Here is a 16,593-nt window from a genome sequence, read left to right as displayed (position 1 = left end):
CAACAACGAAAGTAAAAGAAACACCACCCATACAAACCAAAGGACCAAAACACAGTGATCTGCCGCCAAAGACCGCATGCCAGTGCACCGCAAATCCATACCCGAAATAAACACCGGCAACCATGACCGACCTAGAGCAAGCAGACGCCGACGCAAGTGCGCAAGCCCTAGCAGACCTGGGCCCCACGTCATATGCCACCGTCATGAGACGGCCCAACCCATTCGCTTTGATCCCGCACCACGACCAAGGAACAAGATGGGAGGAATGGGTCGAAGAATTTGAGGACTTTCTGGGTGCGATTGGGAACCTAGACCCGCCAAACAAACTCAGCATATTTAGGAATTTAGTAGGAAAAGAGGTAAAGGACATCATCAAGACAATCCCTGCCACAGACAAAACCATGTACCAACGTCTCCTCGATGCAATAAACGACAGACTCATAGTAGGATCCAATAAAGACTACGAGCGCCTTGCATTCAACCAACACAGGCAACGTTCACACGAATCAATTGGAGAGTTCGTCATACGTCTCCAGCAGAAGATAGGAGACTGCGACTTCGCCAACTTCAATGATGAAGAAGCTATAAGACTAAGGATCATAGAAGGGTGCACCTCGTCAACATTCAGGAAACACCTTCTCATCAAGCCCCTACCCCTAGCGAAAATACTGAATATGGCAAAAACATACGAGAGAATTGACGCACAGGCAGCCGCCATTGAGAGGAAAATTGAACGCGACGCCATCGCGGCCCTCACGGAAAAGCAATCGCAACACTCCGAGCCCACTCGACCCTGGAGAAGGAAGAAACAGAGAAGACACTGGCAAGAAAGCCCGAGCAGAGAGCAATGCCACGGGCGAGGGTGGAATAACACCCACAGACAACCATACTCAGCTCTTAGACGAACATGCTGGCGCTGTGGCCAGGAAGGTCACCTTCAGAGAATGTGCAGAACAGGACCACTCACAAGCTCGGCATGCCAACCCACACCCCAGGAAAGACACCCGAGTGCACCGAGAGCACGGCTAGACATCAGGAAAGACATCAAGGACATGGACACCAGCCCACCCAGAGGTCTCAGGCAGGCACACCCCCTCTACCCTGAGCTTGCCCACCGCAAAGGGGACGGACCGACACTTGGCACACAAATGCCACACGTCCTGCGAGAGAACTACGAGCTTTGCAACCGCCCAGTACCCTTTGAAATATTGTACGGGGGGGGGGGGAAATGGAAGTCACAGAAAACGTCAGTACAAGGCAACAGTACCAGACAAGGGCGGAAGAATACCCCCTAGACAAACCCCAAGACAATGCCATCCAATGGAGGACGGCACAAACAGAGCAGCCGAAAGGATGGCCACAACGTGACCCAACCCAAGGAGAACGCAGAGTGCTGAACACCATCCGTATGATACCGAGTCCCGCCAGAGGACACAGTCGTCTCAGTAACCGGACAGCACTACAACACGCACTCATCAATGTCCACTATAGGTCATTCAAAGTAACCCACAAGAAGGACCACGTGACTGAGCAAGATGCTGAAGAGACAAGCAAAGCCAAAGGACAGATGAACAGCGCAGATTCCACCCTAGCGACAGGGAACAAAGAACAAGTGACAAGTACGACAAGGAACTACGGCAAAAGGACGCCAAATGACTCCCTCCTCCATGAGTTATACTTTGAAGAACATGAACCAACGGAAAGGAAGGTGATCGAGATGGAGGAAAAAGAGAGAGAGGAGACTCATGAGACGCCACAACGAGAGAGTGCAGAAGAGACCCACGAGCAACCAAGAAGGCCCCATCGAACCACAAAGAGACCCCAACGGCTCATCGAGCAAATGTAACCGGGGAAGTTTCATGTTAAGCAAGGGGGAGGTGTTGCAAGGGAAAAAGGACAGAGCCCCTTTAAGAGGGGAGCTCGAGACTATGGGAGGGAGCGGGAAGCGGGAGGAAAGGGAGGGGCAAGGGAAGGGAGAGGGCAGTCATGTTACGGAGGAATAAAGGGAAGGTTGGAGAGCAGAATGGCTCCCGTGTTTTCTGTCTGTAGCGCACGTGTATGGCCAGCTCAGCAGTATAACATCTCTGTGCTAAGATTCTGCCCCATGTTGCTCCCACTGCCCCAATTCCACATCAATATCACTCTCGTTGCGTTTCCTGATGAGTTCTCTACACTCCCATGACTTGCAGCTCTTCTTTTCATTGTGGATTACGCGCACACAATGCTCATCTTTGCAGCCTGGTTAAAAGCCACGAGTGTGGAAAATGCTGGCAGTAATAAAATGTCCATAAAAATAAAAAAAATAATATCACTCTCGTTGCACCACTGCTGTCCATGTGACTCCCACTGATCCATATATCTCTCAAAGACTCCAAAATTACATGCAGAATACATGCATTCACAAACACGCATGAATGCACACACACACAAAAGGATAAACACTATTTACATTGCTTTTCTGGATGAACCTTGTTTTCTGCCCAGTCCCTGAGCCCCGCTTCTAGCTGGCTCTGAATCCCACTCTGTCCTTGCCCAGTGCACGAAACCAAGAAGCAGGGAGGGAGGTGGGCGTCCAGCGTAGCCCCTCTGGGGCCCACAGAAGGTGATGCATGTTCTGGCCCAATCCTGCAGTCTGCGCTGTTCAGCACATGCAACGACTCCAAATCAAAGCACTCCTATGGCCCCTATCGCACAGGAGTCAGATGTGTTCGCTTATGCTTGTATAGGTCCTGCAGCCCCCCACTTTGTGTGGATGCCACATCATCACACGTATGTTTTGTTATGTTACCTTAAGTGAATGCATACGGTGAACGGTTCACCATTGGGTTTCTTGATTCTGAATCTTGCAGAAAAAAGCAAAATTGCAAGATGTGTGTTTCCATTGTATTTCTGAATGCCACCTGATCCTCCAAGTTGTTGGACCATAGGTATTTTTTATTCCAGGACCAGTGTATATCCGTGAAAATGAGGCCCATTTAAACCGCAGTTGAGAGACCGATTTCTGAGAGTGTGAGGGGTGATATTTCCGCAGCTTCAAAAACAGAAATGGGGGACTAAGGTCCCTAAAGTCCCTTGTGACCATTAACAGTGACTTAAAGTGGACCTGACATTTGACACTCAGCCAATACAGCGAATAGGTGTGATGGAAACTGCATCCGGGAATAGAAGGCAAATAGCGGTGTTTTCAACCCTTTGCTGGCACCTGGAAAGGGAAACTAGAAAGCCTGCATAGATGGAATTTCAGTAGTCAGGATTAGATGAGATGATGTTGGTTTGGCAAGATTGTTTAGATGGAAACATCACAGCTCACCACTGAGCTAATTTGGGGGGAAGGAGAGAGTCTGATTGATTTTAACTCAGAGATGTTTCACCCATTATGATGGGGCCGAGGGAGGCCCATACTGATGGGCTGGAATTATGTATGATTTGTTTCACATACCACCATTTATGGTCCAGTTTGAGCCTGGGGCTGCTATCTTCAAACTTATCGTTGTCAGGCAACTCTGAAAGATGGAAGCTGATACCTTCCTGTCCCCATTCAGATGGAAGGTGATCTGGGAGTCATTGGCGAAAGAGGTAAACCTAAACCTGAGGCCAACTGAGTGGACCCGCTTGACCACAGGCTGGATGCAAATATTTAGCAAGATGGTGGATAACGTTGAGCCATACGAACAGCCATGAAAGTGGTTGGTTATCAGAAACACTATGGGGTGGTCATAAATGCCTGAGACCTATCCGCCAAAAAGGACTCCAGCCAGGAAAGTAAACAGCCCCTGATGCTGACCCGCCCTAGCCCCTGCAGGAGTGTTATGTGATCAGCGATGACAAATGCCACTGATTGGTTGAGCATGACAAAGGCAGAGAAACGACCATCTACAACAGCCATGTGCAGGCTATTGAGGACAAGAACAAGAATGTATTTAGTGCCATGAACTGGGTAACATGCTCCCTGTTGTGGGTCTGGATAGTTGGAGTACTCGATGAACTGGAGAATATTCCAGGTTACAAGTTACAACTCGCACTGTAATCGTAGCTACAAATGGGAGCACAGTAAAAGGCTAGGGATTGTACAGGAATGGGACTACACTGGCATCCTTGAAGGTTCAAGCCACTTGGCCAATTGAAAGGCAGCAGCCGATTAGCAATGTTAATGCTGAAAGAAGTTGGGGAAGGTGGACCTTCATAATTTAAACTGGTTCGGGGTCCACAGGAGAACAGGTTAATCTGCTCAATCGGTGCATTGTTTTCAACTATGGTTAAGGGAACGGTGCAAGAAGATGTCCTGGTAGTAAGAAGAGGACGGGCCAGACAGAGGTAGGTAGACTGCTCAGTTGGTTGCAATCTGGCAGATTGTGGTTTTCATAGCTGATTTTGTTTGGGTACTTTCGTCATAGTGTTGGACCAAATGAGTATAGGAGGTAGGGTTGGTCTATAAACAGTAACAATGCTCCTAGAGCAAACTCTCATAGATGGGCAACACATTTTGTGTTGCCCCATGTATGGGCTTTCAACCAGGTATCCAACACTGAGTTCAGAAATCATAATGGTGTAAACATTTTCTTGCAAGTCCTTGTACGCCCAGGGGCACTCACACCTACTATTCAATAATGTTCATATTTGTGGCCAACAAAATGTTCAAAATCCTAATCCTCACTAGTCGTTAGTCCCCTGACCTGTTTCACAAATGTTACAAGGAGGGCCCAACAAAAGAATGTAGAAGTCCTAATCTTGATAACAAAATAAATTAGTAGCATTTTCCTGGAAATACTATTCGCAGGTTTACTCACAGTCTGGTCCCATCATTGTTCTTCTATCTTTCACTAGGCTTTTCAAGGCCTCTCACAGATAATCAGAGTTTCTCAGGTTCCCCTTCTCAAACTTCACATAAACCTTTTTGTTTACCAAACTTGAGCTTGATTCCCCACCATGCTCCTTGTGGGACTTCTTTCTTCCAAACCTCTGAGATCTTAGGCTATCAGATAGGCCTCTCCCAGAGATTGGGGTTGTTCAATATTCAAAGTAGACCTCTGCCAGAACTTGGGTTTCTCAGTATTCACAGTAGGTCTCACCCATACCTTGGTTTCTATCAGTATTGAAAGTACCTATCTCCCATAACTTGGGATTCACATAATTCACAGTAGGTCTCCCCAGACCTTGGCTTTCTCAAGGCCCATAGTACTTCTCTCTCAGGCCTTGGTTTTCTTAGGATTCACAGTAGTTCTCTCTCAGGCCTTGGGTTTCTCATGATTCACCTCAGTGGCAAAGGGCATTTCCTCACCGTCCTCCATTCACTGTCCTTTTCAGGCAGAAGATGCCCTGTGGCCTTTGTCTGGTGTAAGATGTTATGATGCATTCCTGACATGATGCATTCCTGCCAGTGGCCTCTGGTGGGGTTGATTGTCTGATGTAAGATGTTGCGATGTATTCCTGCCAGGGGCCTCTTGTGGGGGTTGATTGTCTGATGTACTCTTCTCTGTAGTAGATGGTGTAGGCTTGAGAACACCTGTACTATGTCTTGGTATGTTGTGGTATCCCAGTGTGGCAATGACTTCATTTTACCTTTCATCTCTTCCCCTTAACTGTTTTCATATTGTTCTCTTTATAGTAATTTGTGAGGCTTTGTAACTGTTTCGGTCCTCAGAATTGACAGGGCCACCATGCATCTATTTTACCGTTTTTAACTTGCTTCTGGTTTGTATTTCCCTAATTGGATGTTCAAATCCATCTTATTGAGCATATTTCTATTTGATAATGATATGATCCTGGGTGTACCACATCTTTATATTTGGTCAGCAGGGTTGCCACTATCTTGGGATCCTTCTGACAGGATGCCAAGGAGCTGTACTCTATGTTTACTGGAACATGCCCAATGTATCCCACCTCCTCCCTATCCAACCATGAGTATTGCGGTTTCAATATTCCTTTCTTCTGTGAGTTTGAGAATGTCTTCCCTCCCGGTGTGCAGATTTGGAACTTTGTCTTGCAGACCTTGAGTCTTTCAAGCAGGGTCTGATTACCACTTTTCCCAAAAATTCCTGCTCTGAGTGTACTCCGGGTGTTATACAGTCCATACATACAATTGCATTGGAGTTTTGTACTGTAGCTCTTCTGGAAATCTCTGATGGTATCTCTCTGGGTGAGTTTGAGAAAGGTTTCTCTAATGTGCCTAAGGGGGATTTACTGCCCCTTTTTTGGGGTGGCGAGCCTGCAGTATCCCACTACTTCCACCCTCTGAGGGCCATAGGGTAGCGGCCGTAGCAGCCCAGTCTCTAACAGATCAACCCCTCACATACTAAGACAGGGAGTTCGTCCAACTCACCACAATTTACAGTGGTAAAGAGACAAGGAGATGTCAATCTTTTGGGGTTTTAGGTGGTTGAATTCCTTGACAATTCCTTGCTGATAATGATGATCGCTTTTAACCTGGTTCCTTCACAAGGTAGTATAGGGGGAGATGATTCTTGAGGCTATCATGGTCTCGTGATCATAATAAGATGTCAATTATGTTAGAGGGATCTGTTAAGATGTATTTAGTCCTTCAATGAAAAGGTGAACCTTTTGGCTAACTCAATGATCCCTCAGCCGGTAGTTTCCCCCATGGACCAGACGGTCAAAGTTACAGGGAATTTAATCTGAGATCTGAATGTAAGGCCTTGAAGCCTGAGTGCCCCAAGTAGTGGGCTGAGAAGAGGAGAGAGATGATGTAAAAAACATAATTTATTCAACTTCCATGATGAATGGGTATAAGGAGGAACATATGCAGCGGTTGCAGAGGGCAGGCTTGAATTAGAACATTGACCGCTGAGTGATCGTACCGAATAGGGGGAAGAAGAAACAAATGTAAGCTCTGCCTTGGGAAAGGTAGGTAAAGTGAGACTCATAGCAAGATGGTTTTCTTTCAGAATACTGCTACCTCACCACATAGGAGCTTGCACGGTTGCTGTATCTGCAGGATGATGGTTGCACTGTCACACAGGGTGCTCCCTCATAATGATTAACAGGGAGTGTTCTGTTTGCAGCCTGCCCTTAATAGTTGGACATTGCCCCTTTGCCAATTAAAGATGAGATGCCACTCTGCATGCTCAAACTCCCTACTAGAGACCGGGAGCCCCTTGAATGTTTAAAGGGGAGTTGAATGTTTAAGGGGGAGCTACAGCAGGCTTGTGAGAGACCCAGAAGAAACTCCCACATGAGTCTCAGATTGGATTTTGAGTTTCAGGATGATTGTGTTTATTTATTTATTTATTTATTTATTTATTTGATTATTGGGTATTTATAAGGCGTACTATACAGGAAAAGGTGTTTCCAGGTGCCACAAACCAAAAGCGGTGAGGGTAACAAGGAAGATAAACAAAAATAATGGTCCTACAAGGCCTCATGACATTCTAATCATGTATGTGCAGTAAGAAAAAGTGCAGGGTGTGGGAGGGGAGTGATGGGAAGAGGAGGTTAAGAAGGAAGTGAACATGGTTTAATCAAGTACTAGGAGGGGGAGCCAAAGGGGGGCAAGGGCTAGAGGAGGCCAGGTGTGGACCACAAGCTAAGTGCAAAGTTGGGGGCAGGGGTGGGCCAGACACGGGAGGTAGATAAAAGCAATGTCTTGAGAAGCTTCCAGAATTTAAGGTGGTCTGACTCAAGTCCCAGGGGGACAGGGAGGTTGTTCCAGAAGGAGGACCCTACCAAAGTGAGAGAGCGAACCCATCACTCTATGCTTGCAAAAATGTCAGTTCTGCAGAGAGTTTGAGCTAGAGGACCCAAGGGTTCTAGCGGGAAGGTAGACAAGACATCAATAAGAAGACTCAGATTTGATGGATGGAGAACGAACAGCCAATCATGAGTATATATAAAAGTAGCAGTTTACCCCCTGTTCATTTTGGGCTTGCTAGGAAATTTGAGGGAGGCACAACAGATTAGGCTCTGATTGATATGGGGCAGATTTAGTTTGTGGCCAGGTTGGCAAAAAGGAGAAAGCCCCAACCCCTCCTCACCACCACAAGGCTATGCTGTGATGTGTATTTTGTGAGTGCAAGGCACCAACGTTGTTTCTTATGTTTTTGGCATGCTCCGGCACAATTTGCCATGTAACTTCAGCACAGAAGTGTCGATGGGGGTAATTTCGAGGTAGGAGGTAACCATGCTGCTATTAGCGGCATGGCTACCCCCTTTCCGGGTATCAGGTCTGGGTTCCTTGAATGAGGAATTACTGGGCCATTCCGACCTTGGAGGGCCCAGTAATTCCTCCTTCAAGGAAACCGGACCCGGTACATCCCCATTCCCATTCGAGCCCCCATGGGGGGGGTTATGTACGTGCTATAGGCAACAAGACTGCAGCAGAATACAGCCTGACATTATTGTTGCATTTGAACTGCAGCCTCGTGAATTCCTGATCGACCCAGGAGCCACCGTAAATGTAGTAAATGAGGAAATTTACCAAGGCCTCAAATGCAAAAGAGAGTTGAAACCGGCTGATATTGACATATATCCATACAGTGCAAACACGCCCCTGTAATGCAAAGACATGTTCAAAGCCACATGCTCATACAAAGACAAGACAGCAAAAATAATGATATACATGGTCAAAGGTGAGGTGCCAGGTGGCAGCATCCTCAGCTTCATGTTTGCCATACAGATGGGACTAGTACATATCATGTATAAAATCATGACAGCGTATACCACCAGCACTAAAGACATGATGATCAAAATCTTTCCAACCCTCCTTAAAGGACTAGGACGTCTCAAAGGCAAACAAGTCAAATTACACATCAACCCGGACATTAAACACATTGCACAGCATTATAGAGGAATTCCACTAAACATCCAAAAGCAAGTAGAGGATGAACTGCACTCACTCCTAGAGCAAGATATCATAGAAAATGCCACCGGGCCCAAACCCTGGGTGTCACCCATTGTCCAAATCCTGAAAAAGGAGAATGGGAAAAGCATTTGCATCTGCGTAGACATGAGGGCGCCCAACAAGGCCATTAAAAGAGAGAGACACGTGTCACCATGAATGACTGAAATGATGCATCTGCTACATGGAGCAAAAGTATTTTAAAAATTAGACCTAAACAAAGGCTACCATCAGCTCGAACTACACCCTGAGTCCCACTACATAACTATTTTCGCCACACACATATGTCTTTTTCACTACAAGTGACTCAGCTTTGGGGTGTCGTCCGCGGCGGAAATCATCTAACATAAAAAACATTTGATAATCCAGCATATCCTGCAATACCTTAACTATAGCGACGACATTTTAGTATTCAGCGTGAATCAAAAAGCCCATGACAACGTGTTGCGCCGAGTATGTATGGCATTGGAAGAAGCCAAGCTAACACTGAATTTCGATAAGTGCAAACTGAGCAAAACCACACTCAAGTTCTTTGGACACATTTGTTCACATGAGGGACTGCACCCAGATCCCGACAATGTTCAAGCACTCATTGGGGCGCCCATGCCCACAACAACATCTGCAGTCCGATCGTTCTCCGTCATGTCCATCTACTGTACATGGTACATACAGGACTTTTCCATCCGTCAGTACACCCTTACGACATCTCACATGAAAGGGACAAGATTTCAGCTGGTCAAATGAGTGTGAGGAGGCCTTCCACGAAATCAAAAGTCGAATCCCATCGGCCTCATGCATGGCATACTATGATTCAGAACTTGAAACAGAATTAACCATTGATGCAAGCCCAGTTGGTTTGGGAGTGATCATTGCCCAATTCAAACCTGGCTCACCATCATCATCATAACGTCATATCCTGTCACCTACGGACTGCGCATACTCCCATCCCAAAAATAAAGTCTAACGGTGGTCTGGGCATGTGAGCACTATCATCTATTCCTCTGCGGGTGCGAATTCACAAATGTCACAGACAAACAGGCCCTCACAACCACCTATGGAAAAGCGACCACAAAAATGCCTTCTCGCATTGCTCGATGGGGAATTCGGCTACAAGAATATTCATTTACAAGAGTGCATCATCATAGAAAGGACAACAACCCAGCAGACTTCCTGTCGAGGTATCCCCTTCCCGCACAAGAGGAAGTGCAGTCCTGCAAGGCAGACCAGTACATCAATTATGTCGTCAGTAATGCACTGCCTAAGGCCCTCACCATCACTGAAATACTTGACAGCATGCGCCAGGACTGAGTACTTACAATAGTAAAAAAGAGAGCATCCTCCAGGAGATGGCATGAATCGACACTGGAAGAGAGAACCATCCCTGAGATGGAAAGCAAAATACTACAAACATTCCATCTCCTCAAGCATACATAGTCCCTATTACCGGAAGGCCTATTGCTAAAAGAGGAATGAATCACAATCCTGGAGATACTACAAGACAGAGTGAAAGAATGAATGAATGATATTTTGTTTGCATCACACTCATACACAAGTGTTTCAGAGCGCAACGAGGCAAGGGAGGGGAACCAGGGAGGACAAAACAGCGATCTTACTAGGCCCAGTGACATTGAGAATGCGCAAGTGCAGGGGAGAGGGACAGGGTAAAGTGTAAGGGAGAGGGGAGAGGTGGAAAGTGCTGAGAAAAGGGATAAAAACAACAACTGGTAGTGCAGCCAGCAAGGTGGCAAGTGCAAGGTTTAAAGCACAGACAAGGGGTGTCTGATAAGTGCAGGTAAGGGGACTGTAGGGTTACAGATACAGACCCAAATGCAAGGGTTGCCAGGAGGCAGTGCGTATGAGTGGTTGGGTGGGCAGGGACCTGGACCAGAAATCAGGGGGTAGCCAGGTGCACAGAGTCGAAGCAGACAGATCAGCAGGGGAGAGGAAGAGCAAAGGCAAGAGCCAAGAGGAAGGTCTTGAGTTGCTTCCAGAACCAGAGATGATTTTCCTCAAGTTTCAGAGTGGCAGGGAGGCTGTTCCAGAGTGATCAACATGACACACACTGGACACCGAGGAATTGTGTCCACAAAACGACAACTGCGATCAAAAGTGTGGTTACCCCAGATGGATGCAAAAGTGGAGAAGATTCTAGGAAACTGCACAACATGCAAAGCTGTCGCACCACGCACATTTCCAGAACCCCTCAAAATGACAGTAATACTGTCTCAAGTGTGGTCAGAAGTAGCAGTCGACATTTTTTGACCCCTGTGCAATGGCAAGTATGTCCTAGTCGTTATGGATGAAATGTCCAGATTTCCAGAGATACACGCCGTCATTCCTGCACTGGACAAGACATTTGTGGACTACGGCATTCCAAACATTTTAAAGTCTGACAATGGACCACCTTTAGCGGGCAGAACTTCAGCATTTTCATTGAACACCTGGGAATCCAGCACAGGAGAATTTCCCCCTTATGGTCACAGGCAAATGGCACGGTTGTACAATTTATGGCAGACCAAAAGCGCACTGTACAAGTGTGCTCCATCGCTAACAGATCTTTTATGCAAGCCATATGCACTCTCCTCAGAGACTATAGGAACACCCCCCACAGCTCCACTGGAGTGTGCTCCTCCGAACTCATGTTTGGCAGAATTTTAAGAAAGACCATCCCACATCTGTCCACCAGTGAAGTGTCCGCAGATGCAGAACTGAAGATGAGAGAAAAAGACAAAGAAAGCAAAGAAAGAATGAAAGAGTATGCAAATTCAAGGGGAAAGGCAAAAGAGGCAGAGGTGCACATAAGGGACCAGGTACTGGTACGTCAGACACATGGGTCAAAGGAAATACCGGCTTTCAACCCACAACCCATGACGGTCACCCACATCAATGGATCCATGGCGACAGAAGTAAGCCCAATTGGCTCCATCAACAGAAACTCCTCGTTCTTCAAAACGATTAGGAGAAGAAGCAGCCCAACTAAGTGAAGAGAGTGGCTTGTCCGATGACCATTCAGACAGTGTTTCAGACTTCATGCATAGTGACATTGACACTGACAATAGTGACAGTGAGAGAGACGATCACCCTCAGGTCATTTGCAGCCCATCCAAAAAAACCAGTTGTGAACCCACTAGATGGATAGAAGAAATTAACTGAAAGAAGATGTTCTCAGTTAAGTAAGAGGGAGATGTAGCGTCCTCTTTCTACGCCCATCAATCAGGGAGGGAGGATCTGTCCTCTTTTCATGTTAAGCGTAAGGAGCGCATTCAGAGGTGAGGTTACCGCCAAAGCAGTTTCAGTTTACGATTGTGATTACAAATGCTCATTACAAAAACTTGTAGCTTTCGAGTCTTTGCATTTTGCAGAGGGGCAGTAAAAATTATTTGCGTAAGTATGGGTGACATGCCTTGACACATGATGGAACAGCATTTGAAATAACCAATCCTCTTCATCCTGCAAAGAAGTTGCAACCTATACCTGAGCAAAAAATGATAAGCATTCTAAAATAATTGAAGGTTTTGAAAGCATCCCTCACAGACCGCTAACAAACACATTGCTAAAGGGGTTTCCAGAATGCAGGAGTAACACTTTGAACTCTCCCGAGTACAATAGTTTTTACACTGTGTCTACTAGATGTATGACAAATCAGTGTGATTATACCTATCTGTGAGAGGGTATTAAAAGAGACCTTGCACTTAAAGATGCATTTTGCTGCCAGATTGTGGTATTTTAGCATGGTTTTATTCATTTAATTTTAGAAGGATTGGAAAATTGTCATTCACGTGAAACAGACTGCGGTTCTTATGGTTATTCAAATTTGGACCAGTCCTTTATGGGACAGCCTTCATCAAGACTTAGTAATTAAACAAAACAATTTCTACTCAAAGGATTAGGCCTCTAACCATAGAATGGTATGGATGAGGGAACTCAGGGGAGTCTCTGGAGCACGATGCTACAGAAGCATGAGCAGAGATTTGGAAAGGGAAGCAGGGGGCGGGGCCTCAGCTGATCTTTACCTGATAGGCCGTTCTTTTGATCCTGGTCCCCTAAAGGGGGACTTCCCCGAAATCCTGTCTGCTGTGAATCTCCCTCTGGCCCACTTACATGCTGTAGACTCTGGCTACCTCTGTTCACTGCAGGCTGCCATGATGGAAGCCCGATGCACAGCTCATTGCGTTTCTGTACATAACCTTTTCTGCCGCAGGCTTCTGTGTCCACGGCCTACAGTTTGCAAACGGCCACAGCACCTGGTTGTTCAGTGGGAGTAGGAGTTTCTGCTTGCTTCTTTGGGGAAGAAGGGGAATAAAATGGGGATTTGAGTGCTTGACCAAATTCCTCAACATTCCTACCACCACCCACATCATGGGCTTGAGTGTGGCAGTATTTTGATCTGCCTGGTATGAAGCCTGTAACAGTGGAGAAATTGTAATTGTAATTGGTTATTTATAACGAGTTTAATACCCAGAAGTTTCTAGGCGCAGACCCGGGGATCTGACCTGTGTTTCTCCGTGTCATATTGCTTCCAAGGCGAGCATGTTGCTCCTGTGCCATGCTGTGCCCCTGAGGCACGAAGCAGTCAGTCCAAGGTAAAAGGTTTGTGCATGGGTCCCATTGATCATCAATAACCACATTTGGTGGTGGAAAATGGGCACATAGAAAAACCATGCGTCCGTGTCAATCACCCTACCTTCAGAGCACAGAACAGCAAGGGCTGTGAGGCATTTAGCAGCGCATCCAAGAAAGCTTGGTGTTTACCAAGTCATGATGCATGCCATTGCTACAGTCAGACCCCAGACACCACACTCCTCTAGCCACTCCCAGTGTCACTGTCACTGAGCAAGAGCAGGCTGTGCGTCCTTCCCAGTGCCATGCGGAGGAGGCTTTGGCTGTTTATCCATTTGAGGTGCATCTTTTGGACCAGCTGCTGTGACAGCCAGACATATATTAAAAGCATTTTTCTATGTCAGTCAGGGGGGCACTGCAGCACACAGCGATAGAATGTGCTGTGGATAGGCATATGCTCCAGAGCATCATTTCACTCTTAGAGCTGGCTATATAAGGGGGGTGGAGAGGATTTATAACTATAATCAGAAGACAGTGGGCCTCATTACGAGTTTGGCAGTAGCCGTGCCGGTAAAACCAGCGCGGCTGCTGCCAAACTCGTGTTTTTACCGCACCCAGCAATGGGGACGAACAGAGGCATTTCGACCCCGGCGGACCCTGTCCGTCCCCATTGACAGGTGCCGGTATTCATTACTCCCCATTCCCATTTGAGCCCCATAGGACTCAATAGGAATGGGGAGGTCGGATGCACCGGCACCATTCATGAATGGTGCCGGTGCATACGACGTGTTGTGCTCGCGGGTGCTGGTCTGCCCGCCAGGTCAGACCTGGCGAGCAGAAAGGCACCCGCAAGCACAACTCGTAGTTTGCCGGTCCGGTAGTACCGGCGCCTGTAGCTTACCAGTGCAGTTATTACCAGACCGGCAAACTCATAATGAGGCCCAGTGTCTATTAATGAACTCCAGACACAGACAGGCACCTGCCTTCACTCCCCAGAAATTCTCAGAACAGATATGCTAGGCAAGGCCAAATTCAAAGCTAGATGCCTGGCCTGTGGCTTAGGAATTAAGGAATGGTGCCTTATTTAATTGGAAGAAGCAGTTCCTTAATGTCGCTCCTCCTAGCACTATTGTTTGCTCATGTGCTGATGACCTGAGAAGTGTTCAAAGTTTTTAAGACCAATGCCAACCAATCACAACTCTGAAACTGATGCCATCATTGATTCTTGCACTAAGATTGTAATATGACGTCCATTATGACGTATTTCTCGGTTACAAACCTGATATTTTCTATTGGGTCAACAGAGAGCTTTTGAGACTTGTGCGCTTATTGCTCTCCTTGCTTTATATGGATTGTTAATAAAGCAGACTTTGCCATTTACTTTCAGTATTTGCCATTATTGGGCACAGGATTTCCCGGCCTGTCTGTTCCGCTTGTACTGTAGTCTTTTGGCGCCCAATTACACTGCTGTTATAGACATTTCAGCAGTCTCTCGTACGTGATATCCCCCACACCATTCAGGTAAAATTATGGGAAATGATTCTCATCCACTTCCACACGAATTTGAGCAGATATTGGGAAATAATACTTTAAAAGGACATTTGATTAAATATTTTTTTACAGAAGCGGCCTGTACATTGCTTCAGCTCTGACGAAGACGTGCCCGGAGGTTATCATCAAAACTTTCTGACCCCCATGCCATATGAATCAAAAGGCTGGGTGGATCACAACAATTAGCTAAAATCAGCTATATTTTTGGATATATGCTAGTTGGCACTTTGAAAATGTGGCACTTTGGTTGCTTAATTTATTACGGCACGGGCGCTTTAGGAGTTTGTAATTTGTATGCAATTTGAAGCACTTTTTGGTGCTTGAATATTTTTATATGTCTGTGTATTTTCTAAATGATAGTCCTCAAATAAGATGCATGTGGGAGTGTAAAAAGAATATTGATTTTGGTGTACATTATTTTTGTTTTGTATTCGTATTTTCTGTAGATTATTAAATTGTATGATAATGAATAATGAAAATCTATGTACATATTGTGACATGTTGCTATGAGTGAAGTAAAAATAAAAAAAATGGATATATGGATTTGCAGTGTGTTTGTAGACTGAGCTCATCCACACAAGGATGTGCTGATAGTGGACGTTATGATGGTGTTGTTATTGTTTCTACAGGCTGATGACCTGCACTAGAACAATGATATCGCTGAGGTCGTTCCAAAGACAATATACACAAATGTGTCAGTATCTGGCAGTAGCTGCCTTGGCACTGGGCTTCGACCAGTCGCTTCCATTGCCTTGCCTAACCACCCCATGCTCTGTGACTGTGGCCTTTGAAACCAGTAGTGGTAGTCCACACAGAGCTATTGCATCATTACCCTAGCGGCCTGATCGTACTCTCTGGTTAAGTAATTATTTTGGTCTGTCTGAGTGGAACTGGTAGGTAGGGAATTCCTCATCTCTTGCTTCTCTACACTCTGCGTTTCTTCTTCTCCCTGTCAATGGTTTGATGAGATTGTCTTCCTTTCTTCCCCATTTAATGTGGGCAGATACTAATCCTTTTGAATTTCCTGCACTGTCACTTGAAACAGCTGTCACGCCTCTGCATGCATTGATTCGAGTGATTGTAAGCCCGTGGCAGACTGTCCTAAACCTGTGGACGGTAACGACCCACTGTTTCTGATTGGCAGATATGACCACGCAGGACAGGCACATTGTGGGCCTATGCAGTGCATAGAGCAGCTGCAGTAGCTGGTGTTTAATGTCTTCACCACTTACAGAGCCATATCTTTTGCATTTTTGAGGGAGGGGTCCAGAAATGTTGGAGCCTGATGACTGACTTAACTACTCAGGAAAACTTCATGTGCCACTCTTGGCTGTTTTCTGATTTTACTGCCCCGTGATATGATATGGCATTTATAACGTGCCTGTACACAAGTGTTTCTGACAAGACAAGGAGGGGGAAACAGAGGCAGGACAAAACAACGATCTTACTAGGCCTTGTGTCATTCAGATCGCGCAAGTGCAGGGAAGTGGAAGGGGAGAAGTGCCGAGGGGGCAGGGGGAGCACAGGTAACTCAAAGGTGCAGCCAACGGGTGGCTCAGTGCAGGTAAATCAGAAAGTGCAGCCAACAGGTGGCTCATAGTTGCAGAGAGAAGGCACTATAGAGTTGCAGA

At 46.3% G+C, this 16,593-nt stretch overlaps 1 protein-coding gene across 2 annotated transcripts in view; it reads left to right on the top strand.

The window, feature by feature from the left end:
* The window catches only part of LOC138481081 (xaa-Pro aminopeptidase 2-like), a 633,999-nt gene that overhangs the window by 315,829 nt on the left and 301,577 nt on the right, over positions 1–16,593 (top strand). The gene's annotated exons all lie outside the window — the stretch shown is intronic.

This window comes from Ambystoma mexicanum, chromosome 5p (genome assembly GCF_040938575.1).
Source record: "Ambystoma mexicanum isolate Mex_15411 chromosome 5p, UKY_AmexF1_1, whole genome shotgun sequence".
Taxonomy (NCBI): Eukaryota; Metazoa; Chordata; class Amphibia; order Caudata; family Ambystomatidae; genus Ambystoma; species Ambystoma mexicanum.
Note: the sequence above shows the minus strand (reverse complement) of the source record. Positions and strands in the feature narration are given on the sequence as shown.